General features: G+C 38.3%; 1 pseudogene; it reads left to right on the top strand.

The window, feature by feature from the left end:
* Nucleotides 1–9,718: 9,718 nt before the first annotated feature.
* LOC122890327 lies at nucleotides 9,719–10,003 on the top strand (annotated as a pseudogene).
* Nucleotides 10,004–14,943: the final 4,940 nt, after the last annotated feature.

Here is a 14,943-nt window from a genome sequence, read left to right on the forward strand (position 1 = left end):
GCCCCTGTAACGGGATTAGTATTTCTATATGAAGAGGAATAGATGAGAGCCTACTCTTTCCCCACCATATGAGGACATAGTAAGTATGTGGCCATTTGCAAACTGGGAAGATGGTCCTCACCAGAACCCAATCATACCATTATCCAGATCTCACCCTTACCAATCTCCAGAACTGGGAGAAACAAATGCTCATTGAGTAAGTCTCTCAGTCTATGCCATTTTGTTATAGCAACAGGAACTGACCAAGAAAATCTTCAGATCACTCCCTCTTATGTCAGGCGCTCTGAGTCTCAGGAAACTTCCTTCCCACTACCACTTGCTAAATAACTTGTCACTCACCAGGGGATCCAGCTGGTATCTTCTCTGTGACTCCTTTCCTGGTAACACAACTTGTCCCCTCCCTCACGGCCCTACCACTACCTTCCTTGAGGCTGCACCTGAAATGAGTCTCTACTTGCCTTGAGGTTGGGTCACTCCAGCTTCCAGCTTTTACATCTACCAAGCAGCCTGGCCAGAACCGCCTTCCCAGTCCAGTGCAGGCCAACAGACAGGCACAGCCTCAAGGTGTATGTGGTTTCACAGTCCCTGCAATGCAGACCAACCTGCCCTTCCACTCCCAGTCCAGAAAGTATCTGGAGTTGGAAAGTTCTGAGAAGGAAAGCATTCCTCCTTTTATCATGAAGAGCTAAGAGCCCCCTGCCTTTTGTTCCCTTTTCTCCCTGGGAAGAAACTCTTTCATCCCACCCAGATTTCCCTTGCTAGCTATGCAAATTCATCTTTCCTATTCCTCACTGAGAATGCCAATACACCTGTAAGACCTCATGGGTTTTTTTGTTGTTTTTTTTGTCTTTTGTTTTTGTATTTCCCATACTCTGGTTTTCGACCATGTTTTCCATGTCCCCAGTATTTTTCCCAGTATAAAGTAGAATACTTTATAACCTATATCCACTAATTTGACAAAAAAAAAAAAAAAAAGGTAAAATCCTATTATTTGTGATGCACTGTCCTAGGAGCTTATTGTTGTAGTAGTGACTGGCTAACCCAACACATTAGAATATTAAACATTTTGCAAAGCTCTGTAGTAATATAAACATGAATGTCTCCTTATTGGCATTCTTAGGTGCTCTGTTTTTCAGAGACCTGCTCTGTTTGGCTTTTTTTTTTTTTTTAATTAACTTAAATCTTCATTACTTAGGGGATGCTGAGTCAGTCTTCTAAATGCCAAGTGAGACAATCTGAATTTAGGGAGAAAAAAACAACTAAAAAAAAGCCAGGTCAGTGACATAAAACCCACCATGCCCAAGGGGCTGCTGTTCTTCATTGTGAGACAGGTTTCAGAATCAAAATGAAGGGTGTTCTGAAATTAACCTGAGACTGCATTCCTCATTGACAGCTTCAAAAAAATAGTGTACAGAATCAAACTATTGAATTTACTAGGGCATCTAGTTTATACCCAGCTGAAAACTGTATCAGGATATAAACTTTAACTTACACATCAGGGAAATGTCTTTGACAGGTAGATGTGCCTATCCCATTACGTAGCCCAGAAGATAACTCTTAGTGATGTGATCACCAGAGGGTCTCCAGATCTGATCCACAAATAACAGGTTCCCTCCCAAGATGAGAACTTGGTGATTCGGTTACTTCAGGAATATTTATCAGGAGGTTAATATATTGCAGACATTGAAGTCAGTGCTGGTACTACCAATGGGAACACAAGAGTCTTATTTTGAAGGGTGGTATCCACACGAACATTGAGGCAAAATGTCCAGTGTGTGAGTGAGAGTGGCCAGGAGTGCAAATTTTAAGCTATGTTCGTCCTCTCCTTAAACAAACATTTATTAAGGGATCCCGTGTGCCAGCCTTGGGCTAGATGTCGGTGACACAATGGCAGCAGACACTGTCCCTGACTCCGTATGTCTATCAGAGGATTCAGAAGACATAATAAGCAATAACAATAATGTGCTATGATAGGGAAGCTCAGCACCATGGAAACGAGGAATAGGGCAATCCCGGTGCAGGAGTGGGGGAGAGCAGTCAGGATTGTAATTCACGAATCAAAGACTAACCATACAGCCATCAGTGAAAGGCAGGGCAACCTCCACAGACTTGAGCTGGAGGGGGAACAAAATCAATTTTCTTTTATATCACCATCAGCATCGCCTCATTTCTATCTACTTATTCCTGAAAGCAGTCCTTTTATAAGCTCCAAACATGGTGATTAAACAAAGGGGATTCTAGAAGGGCGGACAAAGCATTAGAGATGGTTTCATTTTATATAAATGCCAAATTTTCTGCCTCAGTAAGGTTGCAGCTGTGACAAGAATTAGGCGGCTTTCTAGGTCATATATTTTCTAAAGTACCATGCAAAGAAAATATTAATACATCAGGGAAAATGAAACAAATAGACTCAATTATTTTAAAACTTAGCGAGTAGACAATTTTTATAATAAAATGAATAAGGCAGCATATTGAATAAACAAAGAAAATTATATTGTTCATATAAAGTGAAGACGGATTCTCTAGTTAAATATGAGCATACAAAGAATTGGTCCTAAATTTAGTCTCCTGTTCTGCATAGGATTCTGAATGGAAATTGGATTAATTGACACTAAATTAGCCTAACATCATTTTCTATATAATAATCTTTTATGCATTTTTGGCAATTTAGATATTAGATTCCTATGGATCACTTTTTTTTTTTTTTTTTGTTAACTGCATTTAACTCTGTATGTGGGGTGTATGAACTAGGAGACTGATCACAGAGGTATGGCCCAAGTGTGAATTTTAGCCAATGATGAAATGATCTGACTCATTTCAGAATTAATTAGCATGGGCTGAATAATGTTTAGTCATAAACTAGACACAGATCAGTAATTAACACCAGGTTGGTAATTAGCAGTGCTCCCTGGTTATAAACAGCACCTCTCCATGCAGCATGAAATAACTCCTTTTGTATTCTGTTCTGTTTTCTTTCATCCTATGTTTGGACTTTAGTCACAGAGGGATTGATGTTTACTGCAAAGAGCCTGGAGTCAGAAGATCCATATTCTGGTTTCCAGGCTGCTAGAAGTTAACTGTTTGACCTTAATAAAAATAAGTTCTACACTTCTCTTTAGCTTGCACATCTGCAAAATGAAGATATTTTAAAAAGCAGAGTTGTGAAAAGAACAAAACAAGGTCATGAATAGCAAAGTGTCCTGAAAAAAATGTTAATTGACAATATGAAAAATATTCAAATAGCATATGCATAAATACAATCACGTATCACAATGATAATTAATGTTGTCTAAATAATCACATAAGGGATATCAAAAATAACCTGTCAATATAATTTTCACTTCTAAACCAATAAAGCCAGTATGATGACATAGGTGTGTGTGTGTGTGTTTTATGTTTTAGGTGATGAGACACTTGCTAGGTATTATAAAGTATTCATCTATAACAGAATTATATATGTCATACATGCATATGGGTTTTCAAAATTCAGAACTGTGCAAAGGAGGCAATAATCACTAATTTATCTGGATATCTAGTATGTGTTGCATCACTTCTCCAAATAAAAAAATCAATAAAGAAGACTGATAAATGGGCTCCTCTCAGGAGGGCTGAAGACAGAGACAGATGAAGATGCTTTCTTTCTGAAACCTCTAGCCTGGAATAAATTACACAGTCATAAGCCAAAGTCATCTGCAATTAATTCCAGTTGTAAATTTCAGTCAAGAGAGATGCTGGGAGCCTGATACAGCATCACATCATTGGTTTGCATATTTTTACTATGTGTATATGATTTTAATAATGAAGTTTTGTATCGAAAACCTTGTAGAGTTCTGTAAGTTTGTTTAGATATATTATCTCAAGAGGACAGACATACATTCATTTTGAAATTTAACTTATTTTTTCTTATGTTCATCAAGAGGGAAATCTTATATATCATCACTATAGAGAAAAAACCCTTTTTCCCTATTTAATTCTAAGGTTTGCTTTGCAAACCAGTATAAGCCATAAATGTGACTAAACCTATGGAGGATTAATCACATTAAAATAATGTGTATCCCTACCCTATGTTCATTTCACAGACTATTTGGTGTGATAAAGCACAGAAACTAACTTACTGCGTTTGTGAAATCTTTTCAGAGGTCAACTTCTAAGTTTTCAGCAAAAACATTTTGGTAGGACTTCCAGCCTGACAAGTGGCACAGACCTGTTTTTCCCTGTTTAGCTCCAAAGCACAACTATAAACCCTAGAAATAATGCAAGAAATAATAATGAAAATAAGCAAGAAGTCTGAATGGTAGTAAGGAGAAGTCAAGCTGATTTGGAACCCCAAAACTGGAGGAACAACACGGTGAATGGGAGTCTTGCATCCTTCCCCAACCAACAGAGGAAGGTCATCAAGACCTAGCATTTCCTGACCCCCAACTGGCCACAAAATGCACCCAGGTAAACTCATCCTTTTCCTGGGTTGAATGGAAGACCCTCTGCCAACATGAGTGAGCCTGACACCACTAGCAGGGAAAAACAGTTAGGAAACTCATCAACAATAACAGGCAAGGCAGAGTGCTCTCTTCCACTGGCCCCCACAAGCCCGCACTGCTGAGATATACTGACGCAAGGGACCAGAACAAAAAAGAGGGACACACTTATCACAATGGACTTAGTCTGGGAAGCCTCTTTTACCCCTTGGGCACCACAAACCTAATACTCCTGATATTCCTTCTCCTATTGGGAGCCACCAAGGTCATCAGGTAGAACCAGTAAGAAGGATTCAGCCTACTGAGAGTAGGATTCAATCCTACTCTCCAGAAGGCACCAAGGTGGGTGGTTGGAAACAGCTATCAGAATGCAGCAACAAAATAAGCAGCAACCTGAGAAGACTGATCCTGAAAGCTCAAGAAAAGTCTTCTATATTCAGGGACACCAGAGAAGACACAGAACACCAGTTGGGGGATCTCCACAGAGAGACACCAGAATCCTGGCCTGAGAAACCCCTTCTATATTCATAGGCAGAGACCTGAGGAAGCCCCAGAGGGACCAGGGAAGCCAAACAAAACAAAACAAAACAAAAACAAACAAAAGAACACTGCAAATTCACACCCTTTGGAACCACAGCCCACAAAGTCACCCAAGAACTGAATGCTTACCCTAGACAGGGAAACAAACTTTCTACTAAAATAATAGATATAAGCGGAACCTATGTCTCCTAGTGTATTAGACAAAATGTCCAGAACACAAAATGGTTTCTTGTGTCAAGAGTCAAAAACAAACACCTTGAATGAGAAAAGACAATCCACTGACTCCAATATGGGGATGAATTAGATGTTGGAATTCTCTGACACTACCACCAAGGATTTTAAAGCTTCCATCATAAGAGTACTTCAACAATCCATTTTAAAATTTATTGAGTTGGGGCACTTGGGTGGCTCAATTGGTTAAGCATCTGCCTTCAGCTCAGGTCATAATCTCAGGGTGCTGGGATGGAGCTCTGCATTGGGCTCCCTACTCAGCAGGGAGTCTGCTTCTCCTTTTCCTATTACCCCTTCCCCTCCACTCATGCTTTGTCTTTTGCTTTCTCTCTCAAATAAATACAACCTTTAAAAAATAAATAAAATAAAATAAAATTTGTTGAGATAAATGGGAAAACAAAACACCTCAGCAAAGAAATAATACTATTAAAATAATAAAATACAAATTACAGAATCAAAAAATACAATAACTGAAAAAATTAAAACTCACTAGATGAGCTCAGTCATAGAGTGGAGAAAACAGAAGATATAGTAAATAAACCTGAGGACACATCAGTAGAATCCCCCTCATCTGAACAACATGGAGAAAATACACTAAAGAAAAAAAAAAAAAAAAAAAGAGTAGACTTTCAAGGATCAGTGGGGCAATCACAACAGATCCAACATGTGTATAATCAAGAAGTTTGAGGGAGGGGTTAGAGAGTGAGACTAAAAGAGTATTTGAAGAAGTAATGACTAAAAACTTCCCGAATTTGGTGAAAGATATAAACCTATAGATCCAAGAATCCAAGTGAACAAACTCTGAACATAATCCAAAGATATGCACACCGAGACAGATCATAAGCTTTTAGAAATGAAGGACAAAGAAAAATCTTGAAAGAAAACAGAGAGAAATGAATTGGAGAACACCATTCAAATAACAGATTTCTTATCTGAAATCACAAAGGCCAGGAGAGAATCCACATTCTTCTCAGGCTCACGTGGAACATTAACCAGGATAGATCACATTCTAGGTCACAAAACACAACTTATCAAATTTAAAAGAATAGAAATTATGGAATGTCTGCTGTCAGACTACAGTGGAGCTAAATTAGAAGTCAGTAACAGAAAAATATGGAGAGGAGAAGGGAGTTGAGAGAAATTGGAAGGGGAAGTGAACCATGAGAGACTATGGACTCTGAAAAACAACCTGAGGGTCTTGAAGGGGCGGGGGGTGGGAGGGTGGGGTACCAGGTGGTGGGTATTATAGTGGGCACAGATTGCATGGAGCACTGGGTGTGGTGCAAAAACAATTTGAATACTGTTATGCTGAAAAGAAATAAAAAAATTTTTAAAAAATGAATGAAGGACCTCAATGTGAAAAATAAAATAAAATAATACATTTTTAATTTTTAAAAAATTCCCAAATACCTGAAGATTAAACAATATATATTTTTTTAAGATTTTATCTATTTATCTGACAGATGGAGATCACAAGTAGGAAGAGAAGCAGGCAGAGAGAGAGAAGGAAGCAGGCTCCCCACTGAGCAGAGAGCCTGATGCAGGGCTCGATCCCAGCACCCCGGGACCATGACCCAAGCCAAAGGCAGAGGCCTTAACCCACCAAGCCCCCAATATACTTTTTTCAAAAAACCAGACACATAAAATATATGTTTATTAATCCTTTCATGAAAAATCTGTCTGCATAGTCACCACAGATAAAGTCACCGCAGAATCTTTACGCCTTTTGTTGTCCAATCTCCAACTTCCTTAGAGCCAGTATCAGTGCTGGCTTTTGCAGACCCTTTTTCTCCATTCTGTTCTTATGCTGCTTTCACTATTTTCTTAAGGTCTTTTTCTTCTCATACAGGCCATGTCTTACAAGTCTATGTTTGGGTTCATTTTTCTCTGCATAATCCAAGAAATCATAAATTAAACCAAAATCAGTTACATTGTCACCATCAAAATGGAATCTGAATGAAATACAAAGATGACATCTTGTGTCATCTTATATATTTTGGCAGGTTTTCCTTGAATTTCTGTCATAGGTACTGTTGCCTTTCCTGGGTGAAGAACATCAATGACACTTTTTTTTTGCTGAAGGAGTCAGTGGGTCATAATCTTCATGGTCCAGATAGTTAATGTATCACTCATGATGGCAGCTGAGCCAACAATACACTTTTATTTATTTTTTTATTTTTTAAAGATTTGTTTATTTATCTGTTGGGGGGAGGGGCAGAGGGAGAGAGAGAGAGGGAGGAAATGCAAGCAGACTCCATGCTGAAGCCCACTGCAGGTCTTGATCTCATGAACTTGACATCAGACCTGAGCTGAAACCAGGATTTGGATGCTTAACTGACTGGACCATCCAGGTGCCTCATCAATACACCTCTTTTATTTTAATTTTTTAAAAGATTTTCTTTATTTATTTGACAGAGAGAGAGAGAGAGAACATGAGAGAACATAAACAGAGGGAGAAGGAGAAGCGGGCTTCCTACTGAGCAGGGAGCCTGTGTGGAACTCGACCCCAGGACCCTGGGATCATGACCTGAGCCAAAGGAAGATGCTTAATTTGCTGAGCCACCCAGACGACCCTCATCAATACACTTTTAAAGGACACATAAGTCAAAGGAGAAATCTCAAGAGAAATTTTAAAATATTTTGAACTATGGACTCTGAAAAACAGTCTGAGGGGTTTGAAGTGGCGGGGGGGTGGGAGGTTGGGGTACCAGGTGGTGGGTATTATAGAGGGCACAGCTTGCATGGAGCACTGGGTGTGGTGAAAAAATAATGAATACTGTTTTTCTGAAAATAAATAAATTGGGAAAAAAAAATATTTTGAACTAAATTAGTAGGATGCAGCAAAGCAGTGCTTGGAGGGAACTGAATGCATGGTGCTAGAAAAGAGAAAATATCTAACACTAACAAGCTAAGTTTCTACCTTAGGAAACTAGAAATAGAAGATCCTGCGCCCCCAGGGAAGAGAAAATTAAGTACAAAGCAAACAAACAAACAAACAAAACAACACAGTAAGAATTGGAGCAGAAATCAATTAAATTTAAAACAGGAAATCAATGGAGAAAGTCATTGAAATCAAAAGCCAATTCTTTGAAAAGATTAATAAAATTGATAAGCCTTTAGTCAAGCTAACTAAGAAAAAAAGAGAGAACACTACTAATTACTAATCTCAGGAACAAAAGAGAAGATATCACCACAGCTTCTATGAAAATCAAAAGAATAATACAGACATACTATGAATAGTTCTATGCCCACAAATTTGGTAACATAGAAGAAATGGACCAATTCTTTGAAAGATACAATCTGACCTGTCTAGGTCTCACTCTCTCTCACACAAGAAGAAATAGGCTTGTATCTTTTAAATTAATCTTACCAAGGGGTGCCTGGATGGCTCAGTGGGTTAAGCCTCTGCCTTTGGTTCAGGTCATGATCTCAGGGTCATGGGATCCAGCTCCACATCCGGCTCTCTGTTTAGCAGGGAGCCTCATTTCCCCCCCACCTCTCTGCCTGCCTCTCTGCCTACTTGTGATCTCTCTCTCTCTCTCTCTCTGTCAAATAAATAAATATAATCTTTTAAAAATATAAATTAATCTTACCAAGAATTACTAATTTTGCTGGGGTGCCTGGGTGGCTCAGTTGGTTAAGCATCCTACTCTTGATTTTGGCTCCAGTTGTGATCTCAGGATTGTGAGATTGAGCCCTGTGTCAGGCTCCGTGTTGAGCATGGAGCCTATTTAAGATTCACTCTCTCTGTCTAGGTCTCACTCTCTCTCTGACTCCCCACCCCACCCTACCCCACCCACCCCTGCTCACACACTCTCACTTTCTTAAAAGAAAGAAAGAAAGAAAGAATTACTAATCTTCCAAAACAAAAAGCACCAGCCCCAGATGCATTCCCTGGTGAATTCTACCAAACATTTAAAGAAGAAATTTACACCAAATTCTTTGCAATCTCTTTCAGAAGATAGAAACAGAGAAAATAATTCCTACCTCCATTTTATGAAGTCACTATTACCCTAATACCAAGACGGAACAAAGACATTGCAAAAAAATAGAACACTATTAACCCATATTTCTCATGAACATAGCTAAGTATATTCTCAACAAAAATATTTGCAAATAGAATCCAGCAATGCAAAAAAAAAGAACTATACACCTGACCAAGTGGTATTTATCCCAGATATGCAAGGATGCCCCAACATTAAAAAATCAATTATTATAGTCCATCCCATTAACCAACTAAAGAAGAAAAATCACATGATGATGTCAATAGATGCAGGTAAAGTATTTGACAAAATTCAACTAACATTCTTGATGAAAATTGCAGTAAACTAGGAATAGGGAGGAGTTCCTTAACTTTTTAAAGAATATAAACAAAGACCCAAGTGAGGACAGCTCCTGCTGGGTCTGAGAGTCACCAGCCCTCCCACCCTTCAAGACCATTGCTATTGACTAGCCCCTACTCCATGGTAATCATGTGCAACCAAAAGGCCCTGATAAAAAAATGCCCTGATAAAAAATGAAGCATGTTGGAGGAGATGCAACAGGAGTGGGTAGAATGTACAACTCAGGCACTGGAGAAATAAAACATAGAGAGGGACACTGTGGCCTATATGAAAAAGGAGTTTGACAAAAAATACAACCTCACCTGGGACTGCTTCATGGTGAGAAACTTCAGTAGTTATGTGACAAATGAAACCAAATGCTTCAACTACTTCTATCTGGGCCAAGTGGCCATTCTTCTGTTCAAGTCTGATTAAAACCATGAACTGTGTCACCCACCCAGAGATCCACCCAAAGACAAGGACTGCAGTCTAAATTTCAAATACTGAAATCTTCCATCTTGCCTAAGGGAACACCTTGATCTTTGAACATTTATTGTGTTGTTTTGTATGAGATGTTCTCTGTATGAATTTGTTGTGATGATAAAACAGCAAAATAGCTTACCTTTGTATTTATTTTATTTTTTAAAAAAAGATTTTATTTTATTTATTTGACAGACAGAGATCACAAGTAGGCAGAGAAGCAGGCAGAGAGAGAGAAGGAAGCAGGCTCTCTGCTGAGCAGAGAGCCCAATGCAGGGCTGGATCCCAGGATACTGGGATCACAACCTGAGCCGAAGGCAGAGGCTTTAACCCACTGAGCCACACAGGCGCCCCTATTTTCTATTCCATACTTCTCTCCCTATGTTTATGCTGCTCAAAATCCATTCCTTTCAAAAAAATAATAAATATGCTGGAGAAAAAAAAAATATATAGAACCCTATAGCTAACATCATACTTAGTGTTGAGAAATTTTAAGTTTTCCACTAAGATTATGTACAAGACAAGAATGTCCATTCCTAATGCTCTTTTTCCAATATTGTACTGGAAGACCTTGTTAATGCAAAATGCAAAAAAAGGAAATAAAATAAATACCATGAAGGAATATGTATAATTGTCTTTTTTTTCATACATGACATGATTGTCTATGTAGAAAGCCCAAAAGAACCAACAAAAATTCTGTGAACTAATAAAAGATTATAGCAAGCTTTTCAAATATAAGGTTAATATATAGAAGTCAATTGCTTTCTAAGATATCAGCAATGAACAAGTGGCATTTAAAATTAAAAACACATTACCATTTATATTAGTCCCTCCAAAAATAAATATTTAAGTTTAAATCTAACAAAATATGTATAAACTCTATATAAGGAAAACTATGAAACTCTGTGATTAAAATCAAAGAAGTAAATAAATGGAGAGATATTCCATATTCATGTACAGGAAGACCTAATATTTATTAAAATGTCAGTTCTTTACAACTTGATCTGTAGATTTAGAGCAATCTCAATCAAAATCTCAGCCAGTGGGCACCTGGATGGCTCAGTGGGTTAAAGCTTCTGCCTTCAGCTCAGGTCATGATCCAGGGTTCTGGGATTAAGGCCTACATTGGGCTCTCTGCTCTGCAGGGAGCCTGCTTCCCTTCCTCTCTCTCTGCCTGCTTGTGATCTCTGTCTGTCAAATAAATAAATGAAATCTTTTTTTAAAAAAATCTCAGCCAGTTATTTTGTGAATATGACAAAGTGATTCTAACACTTGATGAGCTGGATTACATCAAAATAAACATTTCTGCTCTATGAAAGAGAGATCAAGAAAATTAAAAGAAAAACCACAATGGGAGAAAATATTTACAAAAGATGCTCTTGATGAAATATCCAAAATGTGTAAAGAGGTCTTAAAACTCAACAATATAGGATACCAACAACCAGTTAAAAAATGGACCAGGGACACCTGGATGGTTCAGTCAGTTATGAAATCAACTCTTGATTTCATCTTGGGTCATGATCTCAGAGTGGTGAATTCAAGCCCTGCATTGGGATCTACACTCAGTGAGGAGTTGGAGCCTGCTTGAGATTCTCTCCCTCTCTCTTTGCCCCTCCCCCTGCTTGTGTGGACTCTGTCTCTAAAATAAATAAAGAAATCTTAAGTAAAATAATAAATGGGCCAAAGATCTTAATAAACACCTCTCCAAAAAAGATATATGGATGTAAAACAAACACTTGAAAAGATGTCAACGTCATACATCATTAAGGAATTGCAAATTAAAACAATAATAAAATACCACTGTACATGTATTTGATGAATAAGAATGGAAACACTGACAACACTAAATGCTGTGGTGGATATGGAGTGATAGGAACACTCATTCATTGATAGTAAGAATGCAAAACGGTTTAGCTACTTAAGAAGATAGTTCGGCAGTTTCTCATAACTCTAAATATAATCTTACCACATGATATAATAATTTCATTCCTTGATATTTGCCCAAGTGAATTAAAAACTTATATCCACACAGGGGCATCTTGGTGGCTCAGTTGGTTAAGAGTCCTACTCTTGGTTTCAGATCGGGTCATAATCTCGGGGTCTTGAGATTAGAGCCCTGAGTCAGGCTCCATGCTCATCAAGGAGTTTGCTTGAGATTCTCTTCCTCTTTGTCTCCCTCTGCTCCTTCCACTTCTGTGCCCCTCACTATGCCCATCCCCACTTCCCTCTGTGTCTCTCTCAAATAAATAAATAAATAAATAATGACATATCCATACACACACAGAAAAACTACATACAAATGTTTATAATAGCTTTATCCATAATTGCCAAAACTTGGAAGCAACTAAGATGTCCTTCAGTGGGTGAATGGATAAAGAAACTCTGGTACATCCAGACAATGGAATATTATTCAGTACTAAAAAGAAATTGGCTATCAAGCCATGAAAAGCCATGGAGGGACCTTAAATACATATTAATAAGTGACAGAAGCTAATCTGAAAAGACTACATACTACATGATTCCAGCTACAAGGCAAAATTATGGAGAGTAAAAAGAAATCAGTAGTTGGCAAGAATAGGAGGAATAACAAAGTAAATAGCAGTTTTATGACAGTGAAAATACTTTGTATGGCATTATAATAATATTTATATGTCACTACATATTTGTCCAAATCCACAGAATGTACAACACCAAGAGTAAACCATAAAATAAACTATGGTGTTTGGGTTATTATGATGTCTCAGTGTAGGTCTGTCAATTATAACAAATGTGCTGCATAGTAAGAAATATTGATAATGGGGGCTGTGCTTATCTGGAAGTGGGGAGTGTATACGAAATCTGTGCTCCCTCTCAATTCTGTGGTGAACCTTAAACTACAGCAAAAAAATTAAGTCTTAAAAAATTATATATAAATCAAGATGGATTTCTAACAAGAGTTCAACTAACCCAATGAAAGGTAAAAAAGACACAAAGGAATGAGCACCAGGGAAAATATATAAGATAATGGCAGACTTAAGCATTGATGTTTTAATAATTATCTTAAAAGTAAATAGTTTAATTACCAAAATATGAACACTGTTACAAAAAATTAAAATAATTACCCAATTATATGCTATTAAAAGAAATTCAGTTAAAATTCCATGACATAGTTCAGTTAAAAGGAAAATGATAGAAAAAGATAAATGACACAAACAATAATTTAAAATAAAAATGAATAATAATATTAAAATATTTAGAATAATAGGTGGGAGTGGCTATATTATTATTTGATAAAGCAAACATCAGAATAAAGGAAATTACTGGAAGTAGAGAGTACTAGAATTTCATAATGGAAAAAAAATAATCCACCAGGAAGACATAATAATCCTAAATGGGTAAGTACCAGAAAACAGAGATTCAAAATATTGAAACAAAACCTGAAGGAGATGACAGAAAAAGAAGAAAAATCCTCAATTACAGTTAAAAACTTCAGTGCTCTCTTTCAGCTACTAATAATAGTATTGGACAAAAAAATCAGCAAGAACAGGACACGGAGTCAACATGGCGGAGAAGTAGCAGGCTGAGACTACTTCAGCTAGCAGGAGATCAGCTAGAGAGCTTATCTAAAGATTGCAAACACCTGCAAATCAATGGGCAGATCGAAGAGAAGAAGAACAGCAATTCTAGAAACAAAAAAACAACCACTTTCTGAAAGGTAGGACTGGCGGAGAAGTGAATCCAAAGCAACGGGAAGATAGACCCCGGGGGGAGGGGCCGGCTCCCGGCAAGTGGCGGAGCAACGGAGCACAAAATCAGGACTTTTTTTTTTTTTTTTTCCTTTTTTTTTTTCCCCAATTTATTTATTTTCAGAAAAACAGTATTCATTATTTTTTCACCACACCCAGTGCTCCATGCAAGCTGTGCCCTCTATAATACCCACCACCTGGTCTGTTCCGCTGAGGGACATCGCTCCAGAGGCTAAACTGGGGCGAAGCCACGCGGGATCAGCGTGGCCTCAGGCCCCGCAGGGTCACAGAAGGATCGGGGTGTCTGAGTGTCTTAGAGCTTGCGGGTATTGGAACGGGGAAGCTGGCTACAGAGACAGAGCCGACAGTAAGCTCGCACTCGGGGTTACCTTGAACCGGCCGCAGGCTCAGTGAGCTCGAAGCGGGGCTGGAGGTCAGGCAGACAGGAGTAACTGGGTGCTGTTCTCTGAGGGCACACTGAGGAGTGGGACCCCGGGCTCTCAGCTCCTCCGAACCGGAGACCAGGAGGCCGCCATTTGTATTCCTGTCCTCCGGAACTCTACGGAAAGCGCTCAGGGAACAAAAGCTCCTGAAAGCAAACCCGAGCCGGATTACTCAGCCCCGCCCCTGGTAAAGGCGGTGCAATTCCGCCTGGGGTAAAGACACTTGAGAATCAATACAACAGGCCCCTCTCCCAGAAGATCAACAAGAAATCCAGCCAAGACCAAGTTCACCTACCAAGGAGTGCAGTTTCAATACCAAGGTGAGCAGCAGAATTCCAGAGGAGGAGAAAGCAAAGCACGAAACTCATGTCTTTCTCCCTGTGATTTTTTTCGTCTTGCAGTTAATTTAATTTTTTTCTTTTTCAGTTTTTTCTCTTCTTCTGCTAAATTTTTTTAACTTTTACCCTTTTCTTTTTTAACGTTTTTTAACTAGTTTGTCTAATATATATATATATTTTCTTTTTTATACTTTTCTTTATTCATTTTCTTTTTTTAATTCTTTTTTTTTTCCTTTCTTTCTTTTTGAACCTCTTTTTATCCCCTTTCTCCCCACTCACGATTTGGGATGTCTTCTGATTTGGTTAAAGCATATTTTCCTGGGGTTGATGCCACCCTTTTAGTATTTTACTTGCTCCTTCATATACTCTTATCTGGACAAAATGACAAG

The sequence above is a fragment of the Neovison vison genome, chromosome 11 (assembly GCF_020171115.1).
Source record: "Neovison vison isolate M4711 chromosome 11, ASM_NN_V1, whole genome shotgun sequence".
Classification (NCBI taxonomy): domain Eukaryota; kingdom Metazoa; phylum Chordata; class Mammalia; order Carnivora; family Mustelidae; genus Neogale; species Neogale vison.